At 46.2% G+C, this 12,280-nt stretch overlaps 1 protein-coding gene and 1 pseudogene across 10 annotated transcripts in view; one reads left to right on the forward strand and one right to left on the reverse strand.

Moving 5' to 3' along the window:
- Positions 1-12,280, reverse strand: part of RHOT1 (ras homolog family member T1) — a 107,760-nt gene that overhangs the window by 85,037 nt on the left and 10,443 nt on the right. Inside the window, exons 1-2 of one of the 10 annotated variants that reach the window (XM_033184245.1) lie at positions 8,163-8,169; positions 6,674-6,680 (exon numbers count right to left, since the gene is read on the reverse strand). The exons of the other annotated variants lie outside the window; for them this stretch is intronic. The gene's annotated coding sequence lies outside the window, so the exon portion shown is untranslated. Of the gene's footprint in view, positions 1-6,673; positions 6,681-8,162; positions 8,170-12,280 lie in introns of those variants that run through there. 10 annotated transcript variants of the gene reach the window in all.
- LOC117067553 lies at positions 8,080-9,463 on the forward strand (annotated as a pseudogene).

Consider the following 12,280-nt stretch of genomic DNA (forward strand, 5'->3'; position numbering starts at 1 on the left):
TATAGCAGAGCCTACGACTGGCATTTTGAGATTTTTTTTCTGCATTTCTGGTGAAGGACTGACTCTACCAGGACCCACAACTTGTCTTTTTTTTTTTTTTTTTTCCTTTTTGTGGAGAACGGGGTCTCGCTGTATTACCCAGGCAGGTCTCGAACTCCTGGGCTCAAGCTATCCTCCCACCTCTGCCTCCCTGAGAGCTGGGATTACAGGCGTGAGCCACTGCGCCCGGCCTCAGGACCCACAACTTGTGACTCAATCGATCCTGTGGCCCCAATCAGTGGCTGACTGAGCACATGAGGAACATTTTCCGCATCCCTATGATTTCATCCTCAACCAATCAAAACACCCTCCATTCTCTAGCCCCCTGCCCAACCAAACTATCCTTGAAAAACCCAAACCTCTGAGCCTTCTGGGAGACTAATTTGAGTGATACATCTAGTTCTCCTGCATGGCCAGCCTTGTGTTAATTAAGTTATTTCTTTACTACAATACTGTGGTCTCAGAGAATTGGTCTGTCTGTGTAGCAGGCAGAAGAACCCACTGGGCGACTATAGTGGATCTGAAGCTAACTCTGGGTGATGTCAGTGTTACGGGATCCTTGGGGTGTCATTTCACCAACTGGAAACTTCTGTGGCCAGTGGTGCCTTTGCCCAAGTTTTGCTCTGGCCCACTGGGCTCGTTCCACCCACTCAGCCTTGCAGGCTGTGCTCAACTCACACGACCAGCCTGGATCCCATGCCTGCTGCCAAAGGTGAGCCAGGCACAAAGTGGTGAGGGGTGTGTGAGCAAGCATGGGGACTGACCACTGTGCACAGCCAGGCATGCTGGCTGCTGCTGCGGGGTGGGCAGCTCCAGGTGCCAGCTTGGGCACCATCTCCCTGCGAGGCTGCAGCTGGACCAGGCGCACCACAAGCAGCTTCCACAGCTGCAATGGAGAACACAGTGGTGCCTGGAAGCTTGGCAACTCCAGGAATCACAGGGCCCCAAAGAAGGAGTCACAGCCCTGGCTAGGGGAGCTCCCAGATCCGGGCTCCCTGAAGGGCTGCAGCTCTTCTCTCCTTCTCTACGCTCTCAAGGTAGCAAGCAAGGGGCATGTTTCAGCCCTGTTTGTGTTACAGCTCTTTTAGCCTCACCATTCGGCAGGTCCTGAGTTCTTGTCCTGCACCAGGAATAATGAGGTAACAGACAAGTGGGGGGTGAGCAAGACAAACAGGAGCTTTACCGAGCGACAGAACAGCTCAGAGGAAACCTACAGTGAGTACTTCCTCTCTGTAGCCAGGGTGTCCCAACAAGTGTTCAGTTCTCAGCAGAGAGGATAGCTCCTCTCTGCTTAGCAGGTTGTCCCGAAGAATGTTCAGCTCTCAGCAGAGAGGGTAGTTCCTTCTGCAGGCAGGTCATCCCAATGTCTCTTCAGCTCCCAGGAGAGAGGGTAGATCCTCTCTGCAGGCATTCTGTTATCTCTTCAGCTCTCAGCAGAGAGGGTAGTTCCTCTCTGTAGGCAGGTCATCCTGTCCTCTCAACTCTCCCTCAACTCAAACTCCCTCCCATGATCGCCGGTGCCCAAAGTCTGGAGAGGGCCAAAGTGGCAGGGGTCTGGCATGTCACCACTGCCCCAAGCATGCGCACACCCGGCCAGGCTGCAACAGCACCTAGGCTTGGCCCCAACCTCGCTCTGAGATCAGAACGGGTGCCAGGAGCAAGGAGAGGCCAGGCAGCAGGAGCAGACACCTCCAAGTCCACAGGCTTCCCAGGCCCCTGAGACTGCAGAGATGCCTGGGTCCACAGCCACAGCTGGGCAGCTGCAGCTGCAACTGGGAGGTGGGGCTCCTGCCTGCTTCCAGCTCCTGCCAGTTCCATGGAGCGCGGCACCGCTCAGGGCCCAGCTCCACCTCGGGGCCCCTCTCTGCCCACCCCTCCGTGCCTGACCACACTGCTCCCCTGCCAGTGGGTGACTCGGCCCGGCCCCATCATGGTGGCTCTCAGGGTATCAGGCTCCAGGGGGCTTCCAGGGGTGGGCTCTGGGAACTGCACCTCTCCTCTCCACATTTCCCCTACAATAGCAGCAGATGAGGTACAGGAGGCGTGGCAGCCCCGGCCAACGCCGCACAAACAAACCCGATGATCTTGAGGATGGCCCCATGAGTCCCAGCTGCACCTTTAGCAGAGTGCTCATGGGCTCCTGAGACATGGTTGGGGGAGAGGTTGAGGCCACAGTCCACAGTGGAGGCTCCGGGCCTGGAAGCAGGTCCTGCCCAGCCATAAGAGGTGGGAATGGTACACTCAGTTGCCTGAGGGATGCAGAGCATAGGGGTCCCACCGCCATCACTGCTGCTCCAGCAGCTGCTCCTGCTGCCATCGCCTGCACCTCGCTGCTGCAGCCAACGGCCACTCCGGATGGCTGCCACAGCCATCATTAGAATTGAATTGAATTGTATGACACTCAGTTGGTATAGGAAAATTGGTGTTGGAACTCAGAGGGTATGTGAACTCTGTATTTATCAAAAGAACTTACAGCTAAAATACTCACGCCTATAATCCCAGCACTTTGGGAGGCCGAGGTGGACGGATCATGAGGTCAAGAGATAGAGACCATCCTGACCAACAAGGTGAAACCCCATCTCTACTAAAAATACAAAAATTAGCTGGGCGTGGTGGCATGTGCTTGTAGTCCCAGCTACTAGGGAGGCTGAGGCAGGAGAATCGTTTGAAACTAGGAGGCAGAGGTTGCAGTGAGCCGAGATTGCATTGTGTCCCCTACAGGCATGAGCCACTGTGCCCAGCCAACACATGTATTCTTAACTCTGATTCATTTGCGTAATATCTAGGCAACCTTCCAACATATCACCAGTGATCTCCTGAAGGACTTCTTAAACCTCCTTGATGAAAATGTGACATTTCCTGCCAGCTACTGAAGATCTCCAGACAGATTAAGAAACAAATATTTCATTATCACCCATGGGAAACTCCTCAAGGGCAGAAAACATGTCTTTCTTGTTTACTGTTGATTAACAGTATCTCCAGCTCCCATGGCACTTAATAAATGCAGCTGTATAGCTTGGTGGTTAGAACAAATTTGAAACTCAGGAAAGTGGATGATTACTTTGGAGGGAAAGAGAGGACAATGTAATGGGAAGGGAGCTTCAAATGATTGGTAATACTTTATTTCTTAAACTGGGTGTTAGGTATTTGTCATATTATTCTTTATTACCTTTTACATAAATATTTAATCAAAAAAGAAAAGAAGAAAAAAGAACACAGGCTTTGGAACTAGACAGAACTGGGCTGAAATCTTAGTTCCAGCACTTACTAGCTGTGCTTCCTCAGGCAAGTCATCAAGCCTGTTTATTCATCTATAAAGTACTGACTAGCCTCGTAGAATTGTTAAGAGGATCAAGATGAGAGCTATATAATGCTTAGCACAAGACCTGGCACACATTAAGTACACAAATGGTAAATGTCATGATGATGATCAGTTTGAATTAAAGGTGTTAAAATGAGCACTGGCCTGGGTCAGAAAATCTGGATTCAGGAACCTGTTTTTGCCATAAACAGTATGATCCTGAGTTACAACTCTCTGGGCCTCAATTTTTCTCACCAGTTAAATCAGTTAAAAAAAGAAAAGGTGGGGATAGGTGGACTAGATGTTATCTAAATGCTTAAACTTTCATAGAGCACACCTAGAAAACTGGTCTGTAACATGAGAAAAAGTGCACATTAACATTAAGGGCTAGGCATGGCAGCTCATGCCCATAATCCCAGCACTTTGGGAGGCTGAGGTGAGGGGATCACTTGAGCCCAGGAGTTCAAAACCAGCCTGGGCAACAAAGCGAGACCCTGTCTCTACCAAAAATAATTTTAAAAATTAGCCAGGCATGGTGGCGTGTGCTTGTAGTCGCAGCTACTTGGGAGGCTGAGGCAGCAGGATCACCTGAGCCCAGGAGGTTGAGGCTGCAGTGAGCCATCATCATACCACTGCACACCAGGCTGGTCCAGGCTGGGTGACACAGTGAGACCCTGTCTCAAAACACACATTCACACAACACTAGGTAAGATACAGTACCCTAGAAATGGCAGAGAGATCTGCAAACTGTATCTGTTTTAACTGTGTGTGGGAAAGTGATTTGGCAGAAACATTCGTCTAGCTACAAGAACAAAGTAAAACTCACCAAGCCAATGTTGGGTCCCGGAATTTTCAGGCCTTGCCAACTTACGTGCAACACTTCATAACCCTTTTTCCTTAAATAACTACATTCATCATGCCCTTGCTTAAGGTTCCAGCAACCCCAAACCGTCAGCTAGCTCAAGGTAGTATTCCTGTCAACATTCATTCCTGATTCCAGATGATTATGCACGATGGAAGCGAAACACAGATGCTCCTTCACTTATGATGGGATTTCTTCCCCATAAACAAGTTGAAAATATAAGTTAAAAACACACTTAGACCAGATGCAGTGGCTCATGTCTGTAATCCCAGCAGTTTGGGTGGCTGAGGTGGGAGAATCACTTGAGCCCAAGAGTTCAAGATCAGCCTGGACAACAAAGTGAGACCCTATGTCTACAGAAAATAAAACATTAGCCAGGCATGGTGGTGCACACCCATAGTCTCAGGTATTCGGGAGGCTAAGGTGGGAGGATCCCTGGAGCCTGGGAAGTCAAAGCTGCAGTGAGCCATGATTGAGTCACTGCACTCCAGCTGGGGCAACAGAGTGAGACCTTGTCTCAAAAAAATTTTTTTAATGTGTTAGGATCCTCCCTGGCAACCAAAACTTAAAAAAAAAAAAAGAAAATGTATTTATTTATTTATTTATGAGACGGAGTCTCGCTCTGTCGCCCAGGCTGGAGTGCAGTGGCCGGACCTCAGCTCACTGCAAGCTCCGCCTCCCGAGTTTACGCCATTCTCCTGCCTCAGCCTCCCAAGTAGCTGGGACTACAGGCGCCCGCTACCTCGCCCGGCTAGTTTTTTGTATTTTTTAGTAGAGACGGGGTTTCACCGTGTTAGCCAGGATGGTCTCGATCTCCTGACCTCGTGATCCGCCCGTCTCGGCCTCCCAAAGTGCTGGGATTACAGGCTTGAGCCACCGCGCCCGGCCAAGAAAATGTATTTAACACTAGCAACACAGAAAGATAGCCCCTGACTTACTATAGTTCTGTTTTTCTTTTTCTTTTCTTTTCTGAGACAGGATCTTGTTCTGTTGTCCAGGCTGCAGTGCAAGGCACAATCTCGGTTTACTGCAACCTCCGCCTCCCAGGTTCAAGCAATTATCCTACCTCAGCCTCCCGAATAGCTGGGATGACAGGCATGTGCCACCATGCCCGGCTAATTTTTTTGTATTTTTAGTAAAGACAGGGTTTCTTCATGTTGGCCAGGCTGGCCTCGAACTCCTGACCTCAAGTGATCCGCCCACCTCAGCCTCCCAAAGTACCAGGTTTACAAGCATGAGCCACTGCACCCAGCCAATTTTTTTTTTTTAATTTCTTGTAGAGATGGGGTCTCCCTATGTTGCCCAGGCTGGCCTCAAACCCCTGAGCTCAAGTGAGTCTCTTGCCTTGGCCTCTCAAGTGCTGGGGTTACAGGCATGAGCCATTGTGCCTGGCCCCTGTTTTCTTTTTTTTTTTTTTTTAGAGACAAAGTCTCACTATGTTGCCTAGGCAAGAGTACAGTTGCATGATCATAGCTCACTGCAGCTTTGAACTCCTTGGGCTCAAGTGATCCTCTTGCCTCAGCTTCCCAAGTAGCTGAGACTACAGGTGCATGCCACCATACCCAGCTAATTTTAAAAATTGTTTGTACAGATAGGTTCTCATTACGTTTCCCAGACTGGTCTCAAACTTCTGGCCTCAAGTTATCCTCCTGCATTGGCCTCCCATAGTGCTGGCATTATAGGCATGAGCCACAGAGCCCAGCTACCTGGATATTTTAAATATCTCTATATTCTCATCCTTCATCTACTATATTAAGGATGGTAAAATTGAAGCTGACATTCAATAATTCAGTCCCACTCTAAGTCTAAGAAATGTGCCTACCTTAATACGCTTAAGACCCTGATTCTTCTCATAATCCCCTTCTCAGAATTATCTTTTTAAAATTTTGCTCATGTTCCAGCACTCTAAGGCCCTCACCAGTTTCAGAAAGAAAAAAAAAATCTACCTTTTAGTCCACAGTTCAAAAAACATTAAACAGGCCAAGTGAGGTGGCTCTCGCCTGTAATCCCAGCACGCTGGGAGGCTGAGGCAGGCACATCACTTGAGCCCAGGAGTTCTAGACCAGCCTGGACAACACGGTGAAACTCCATCTCTACAAAAAATTTAAAAATTAGCCAGACATGGCGATGCATGCCTATATTCAGGTATTTGGAAGGTTGAGATGGGAGAATCACCTGAGCCCAGGAAGTCGAAGCTACAGTAAGCGATGATCACGCCACTGCATTCCAGCCTAGACAACAGGGTGAGGCCCTGTCTCAAAAAGAAAAAAAAAAGGATAAATAATGTGATCAAAATTAAGCCGATCTCCAAACACTGAAAGGCTACTGGTTTCCAAGAAAGCACTTGTTCCTTAATCCCAATCACACAGGATTTCTTAGCAAAATTCAGGCTTTTTTTTTTTTTTTTTGAGACAGAGTCTTGCTCTGTCACGCAGGCTGGAGTGCACTGGCGCAACCTCGGCTCACTGCACGCTCTGCCTCCCGGGTTCACGCCAGTCTCCCGCCTCAGCCTCCCAAGTAGCTGGGACAACAGGCGCCCACCACCACACCCGGTTTGGTTTTTTTTGGTTTTTTTTTTGTATTTTTAGTAGAGTCGGGGTTTCACCGTGTTAGCCAGGATGGTCTCCATCTCCTGACCTCGTGATCCGCCCGCCTCAGCCTCCCAAAGTGCTGGGATTACAGGCTTGAGCCACTACGCCCAGCCCAGGCTTTCAAGATATGTTTTGTTCCCTTTGAAGTTCCCTCCCTCACCATGGCCCTTAAAACTCATCCATTCTTCCTCAACTCTCTTCTTTTTTTTTTTTTTTTCAGAGCAGGAGTGGAAGTTTATTTTAAAAGGCTTTATAAGAGAAAATAAATGAAAATTTGCTTGCTAGGAACCCAAGTGGGGGCCTGAAGGTCCAAGAGAGAAAAGACCCTCATCTCTTCTTAAAACTCATTAGAACAACCTTTTTCCCAGTCGCAGTCCCCTTCTGCTTTTCCCATGGACTCCCTATATCTGCAGTGATATTTTCAGAACAGACAACAAACATTATGAGGAAATTCAGATTTCTTCACAGCTCTGCTCATTAGTCTGAAGGGCAGTTCTGGCTGCCTGTGTAGCAGCAAGCTCCTGCCAAAGTACAAACCTGCCACCAGGTCTATTCCAGCAAGGCAGGCCTCAGAGACAGGAAAGAAAACACTTTGGCAGTTGTAAAGACGACAACAATCAAGTAGCTTTACTCACACTTGAACATACAGACACACAACACAGTAGTAAGAGTGGGGGCAATTCTATTTATTTATATCAGTCACTATCTTTTAAAGTGTGATTTTAAAAAATTTATTCACATCCTGCCTCATCTAGAAAAGAATTTGAGGTAATTCAGCACTCACTACATTATAAAAAATACCACCTAGTTTGTGAAGTAATTGTACAATAAAAGACCTTTTAAAACTCAAAAAACATGAATGTCTTCCACATTAAAATCCAAGAGTGATTTCCTTTTTTTTTTTTTTTTTTGAGTCAGAGTCTTGCACTGTCGTGTAGGCTAGAGTGCAATGGCGTGATCTCGGCTCACTGCAACCTCCACTTCCCGGGTTCAAGCAATTCTCCTGCCTCAGCCTCCCGTGTAGCTGGGATTACAGCCGCCCACCACCACGCCCGGCTAATTTTTTGTATTTTTAGTAGGTACGGGGTTTCACTATGTTGGCCAGGCTGGTCTTGAACTCCTGACCTCGTGATCTGCCCGCCTTGGCCTCCCAAAGTGCTGGGATTACAGGCACGAGGCATTGCACCAGGCCGTGATTTCCTTTTTTAAAAAAGTTCATTGAGAGAGAGACACACCATGCAGGACTGAAAATGGTTTGTCTAAGGGGATTCATGACAGATTTCAGAAACCATGATGAACAGAATGGCCCCAGAGAATCCCCAGCCAGACCCTTTCATCAACAGGAATGATTCCAACATGAAGGTGATACCACCACAGGATCCAGCTAGTCCCAGTTTCACTCTGTCATCTAAGCTGGAGTGCAGTGGCGCAGTCTTGGCTCACTGCAGCCTCAACCTCCCAGGTTCAAGTGATCCTTCCACCTTAGCTTCCAAGAAGGTGGGACTACAGCAATATGGAGAAGGCATCAAGAACATACTTAATTCAGCCGCCAACAGAATGAAGAGCTTAGGAAGTTCTGTTTAGCCAGACCATGTTCCCAGATAGAAATTTTCAGGAGAAACTAGCTTTGAAACTCAACCTACCAGAGTCAAAAGTAAAGAACACAGTGTCATGGTGAATTGGAGAGGACGTGAAGATGATAACCTGGTGGTTTTCACTCAGGAGAAGCCTGGAATGCCTTCTCCAAGAACAGACCACAATCTCCCCTCTTCCCCCACTCCCTGGTTTGGTTTAGGAACCGGTGATTCAAACTGAAGCAGCAGCAGCAATCAGCAAAGCAACCAAACCAGATACCTTCCATCCAAGAAGAATGTGCCCACCTCCTCCAGAACATCTCCCAATCCTTATGCTTTTTCTCCTGTGGTTTCAGATTTCTTTTTTTTTTTTTTTTTGAGGCGGAGTCTCGCTCTGTCGCCCGGACTGGAGTGCAATGGCCGGATCTCGGCTCACTGCAAGCTCCGCCTCCCGGGTTTACGCCATTCTCCTGCCTCAGCCTCCCGAGTAGCTGGGACTACAGGCGCCCGCCACCTCGCCCGGCTAGTTTTTGTATTTTTAGTAGAAACGGGGTTTCACTGTGTTAGCCAGGATGGTCTCGATCTCCTGACCTCGTGATCCGCCCGTCTCGGCGTCCCAAAGTGCTGGGATTACAGGCTTGAGCCACCGCGCCCGGCAGTGGTTTCAGATTTCTACAGCTCGCTTCCACCTCAGCCCGTAGACTCTTTCAACTGGGCATGGAACTCTACTTTCACTGAGAGTCCCACAAGTGACTTCCAAATGCAAGATACTCAATGGGAGAGGCTGGTGGCCTCAGTTCCTGCTTTGTACTCTGATGCCTATGACATATCCCAAATCATAGAACTGTACAATCTTCCTGATAAGAATGAGATATCCAGCTATTCTTTCCACTGTCTGTATCAGTATCTCTCACTCACAAAGTACCAGGTAGGAGGACAGGGTTCCTCTCTCAGCACCTTTGCTGGTCCAGCTGTAGGCCTATCTCCCACACAAACTTGGCCCAGTATGATAAGGCAAGGCTTTGAAGACTACAGTCTAACAGACAGCCTGGAATTCCAGAAAACCTCCAATATGGTAGACTTTGGATTTCTCTGACCAGAGTACTAATAAACATGGACCATTTAGAAAAGAGGTCTTCTTGCCTCTTACACATGGAAAAAAAAAAAAAGTTCATTAGCAGCAAAAGTTCAAAATTGGAGCAAGAGAGACAGATGACAGTCAATTTAGGGAAAAAATAGCACATTTTCATCAGTATCATTTTTGTATTTCCTTTTGGAAGGGCAGTGAAATAACAGCTACTTTAATAAAGGATCAGGCAAATGTGACTTGTTTAAAAAATGCTTCAGTGAATCTAAACTAGGGCTTTTTGCTCCCCTTAGGGCCTGCCTACCTAACCCTATGTGAGACTATCAAAGGAATAAAAGCAGCAAGTGTAAAAGCCACTTTTAAGCTATTTTTTAAACATTAATATTTTGGCCAGGTACAGTAGCTCACACCTGTAATAACCAGCACTTTGGGAGGCTGAGGCCTCCCTGGATCAATTGAGGCCAGGAATTCAAGACCAGCTTGGCCAACATGGCAAAACCCATCTCTACTAAAAAAGTACAAAAAATTAGCCAGGCATGATGGCGCATGCCTATAATCCCAGCTACTAGGGAGGCTGAGGCAAGAGAATCACATGAATCCAGGAGGTGGAGATTACAGTGAGCCGAGATCATGCCACTGCACTCCAGCCTGGGCAACAAAGAAAGACACACACACACAGACACACACACTCTCTCTCTCTCTTTATATACACACACACACACACACACACACACACACACACACATATACTTTAGAGACGAGATTTCAATCTGTTGCCCAGGTTGGTCTGGAACTCCTGGGCTCAAGTGATTCACCTGCCTTGGCCTCCCAAAGTGCTGAGATTACAGGCATGAGCCACCACACCCAGACTACGCTAATTTTAATTGAGAAATAAATAAGAGTGCCTTAAAGATAACGAAACATTTTAGAATATTAAATTCTAAAAACTATTTAACTATGCTTAAAATCAAAAAGGTATCTTAATAATGGCAAATATGATATAAACACCATGTATTTTTAACTGCTTCAGAAAATAAAGATTGTTTATGAGGAGACAAAAATCTCAAGCTCTTCTTAAGTTGTACTAATTAAACTTTATATTTACTATAAAAATTATAGGACAAATGCATATAAAACATTGTATTTTATAATAAAATTTGTAACAAATAATTACAAATAAAATTTATAATAAAATGTATACAATGTAATATAAATACACATGATACAAACATTTAGTATATTATTAATACAGAAGACACAAAAATTATCCTTTATTAGCCAACCGACTAATGGCCTCTATTTCTTCTATTTTGCCTGAGAAATATTGAAGTAATCTATAAAAACTAAAAGCAAGACCACAATTATCCGCAAGGACAGAAGGCCTTCTAATCCAGTTCAATAGAATATGCCACAGTTCTGAGACTCCATGCTTCTAAGTAGGTCATCCATGGAAAACATAATTCATCACTATAGAACAAATTATCTAGATTTATCCAGGCTACAAATTTGTCTTTTCATCACATCTTTTGAACATCTAGTTTCAAATGACAGCAAATTCCTAATATTCATGAAGCAGAAATAACATTATCTGGTTCCAATTACCACTCTACCAGCCATACTGGCTATTTTTCTTGATAACAAACACCACCTGCTTCAAGTGGCAAAGAGACCTACTCCTCATCTTTATGTTTCTTTAGTAAGAAGACTTGTTGGCTCTTCCTAAGTTATTGAAATTAGAACACACTGCGGGGAGGAGGGTAACTATGGAGTTATATTTTTAACTGGAAAACTTTAGCATTTGGCGAAATAGCTAAACACTGTTCCAGAGGACAATTTCATTGCCCATATGCAGATGACGTGGCCTGCAGAACAAAAGCTATTGCTCAGCTATCCCTCTCCTTCAAACGAGATCAACACTAGTAACCAACTGGTGCGGCAAAAAAAGACAGCAGAGAATACGTTTCAATACATATGTGATGATGATATAGAAAAGACTCTGTATGAACAGAATAGACTCTTTATGTAGAATGGACTCTATGGCCAGGGATGTTTGAACTTCGGCTTTCTCTGCATTTAAAGACAGCCTAACTTCTTTTATCTAAGCACTAAATACTCATTAAGCAATTTGCATTAAAGCCTGCATGCATCAGAAGTGGGCCCAGAAAAGATCCATTTCACCTCAATGGGTGTTTGAATATCCTTGGCTATAGAATATTACCTAGGTAGTAAACACAGTATAATTGAAACTGGAGCAGTTTAATCTTTTTTTTTTTTTTTTGAGACGGAATCTCACTCTGTCGCCCAGGCTGGAGTGCAGTGGCGCAATCTCGGCTCACCACAACCTCTTGTCTCCTGGGTTCAAGTGATTTTCTGCCTCAGCCTCCTGAGTAGCTGGGATTATAGTCGCGCACCACCACGCCCAGCTAATTTTTGTATTTTTAGTAGAGACAGCGTTTCACCATGTCAGTTGGACTGGTGTCAAACTCCTGACCTTGTGATCCACCCGCCTTGGCCTCCCAAAGTGGGGGATTACAGGCGTGAGCCACCGCACCTGGACAGTTTAAGTATCATTCCAACAAAGACCAGAATAGAAAGCAATATGGCTTTTTTTTTTTAATAGGTAAAAAAAAAAAAAAAGTAGAGGCAGGGTCTCACTATGTTGCCCAGGCCAATCTCAAACTCCTGGGTTCAAGCAAGTCTCCTGCCTTGACCTCACAAGTGCTGGGATTAGCAATATGACTTTAAAATGATCTTAGGCCAGGCACAGCGGCACATATCTGTGATCCCAGCACTTCAGGAGGCCAAGGTGGGTGGATCACTTGAGGT

Source organism: Trachypithecus francoisi, unplaced genomic scaffold, assembly GCF_009764315.1.
Source record: "Trachypithecus francoisi isolate TF-2019V2 unplaced genomic scaffold, Tfra_2.0 Lachesis_group20, whole genome shotgun sequence".
NCBI lineage: Eukaryota > Metazoa > Chordata > Mammalia > Primates > Cercopithecidae > Trachypithecus > Trachypithecus francoisi.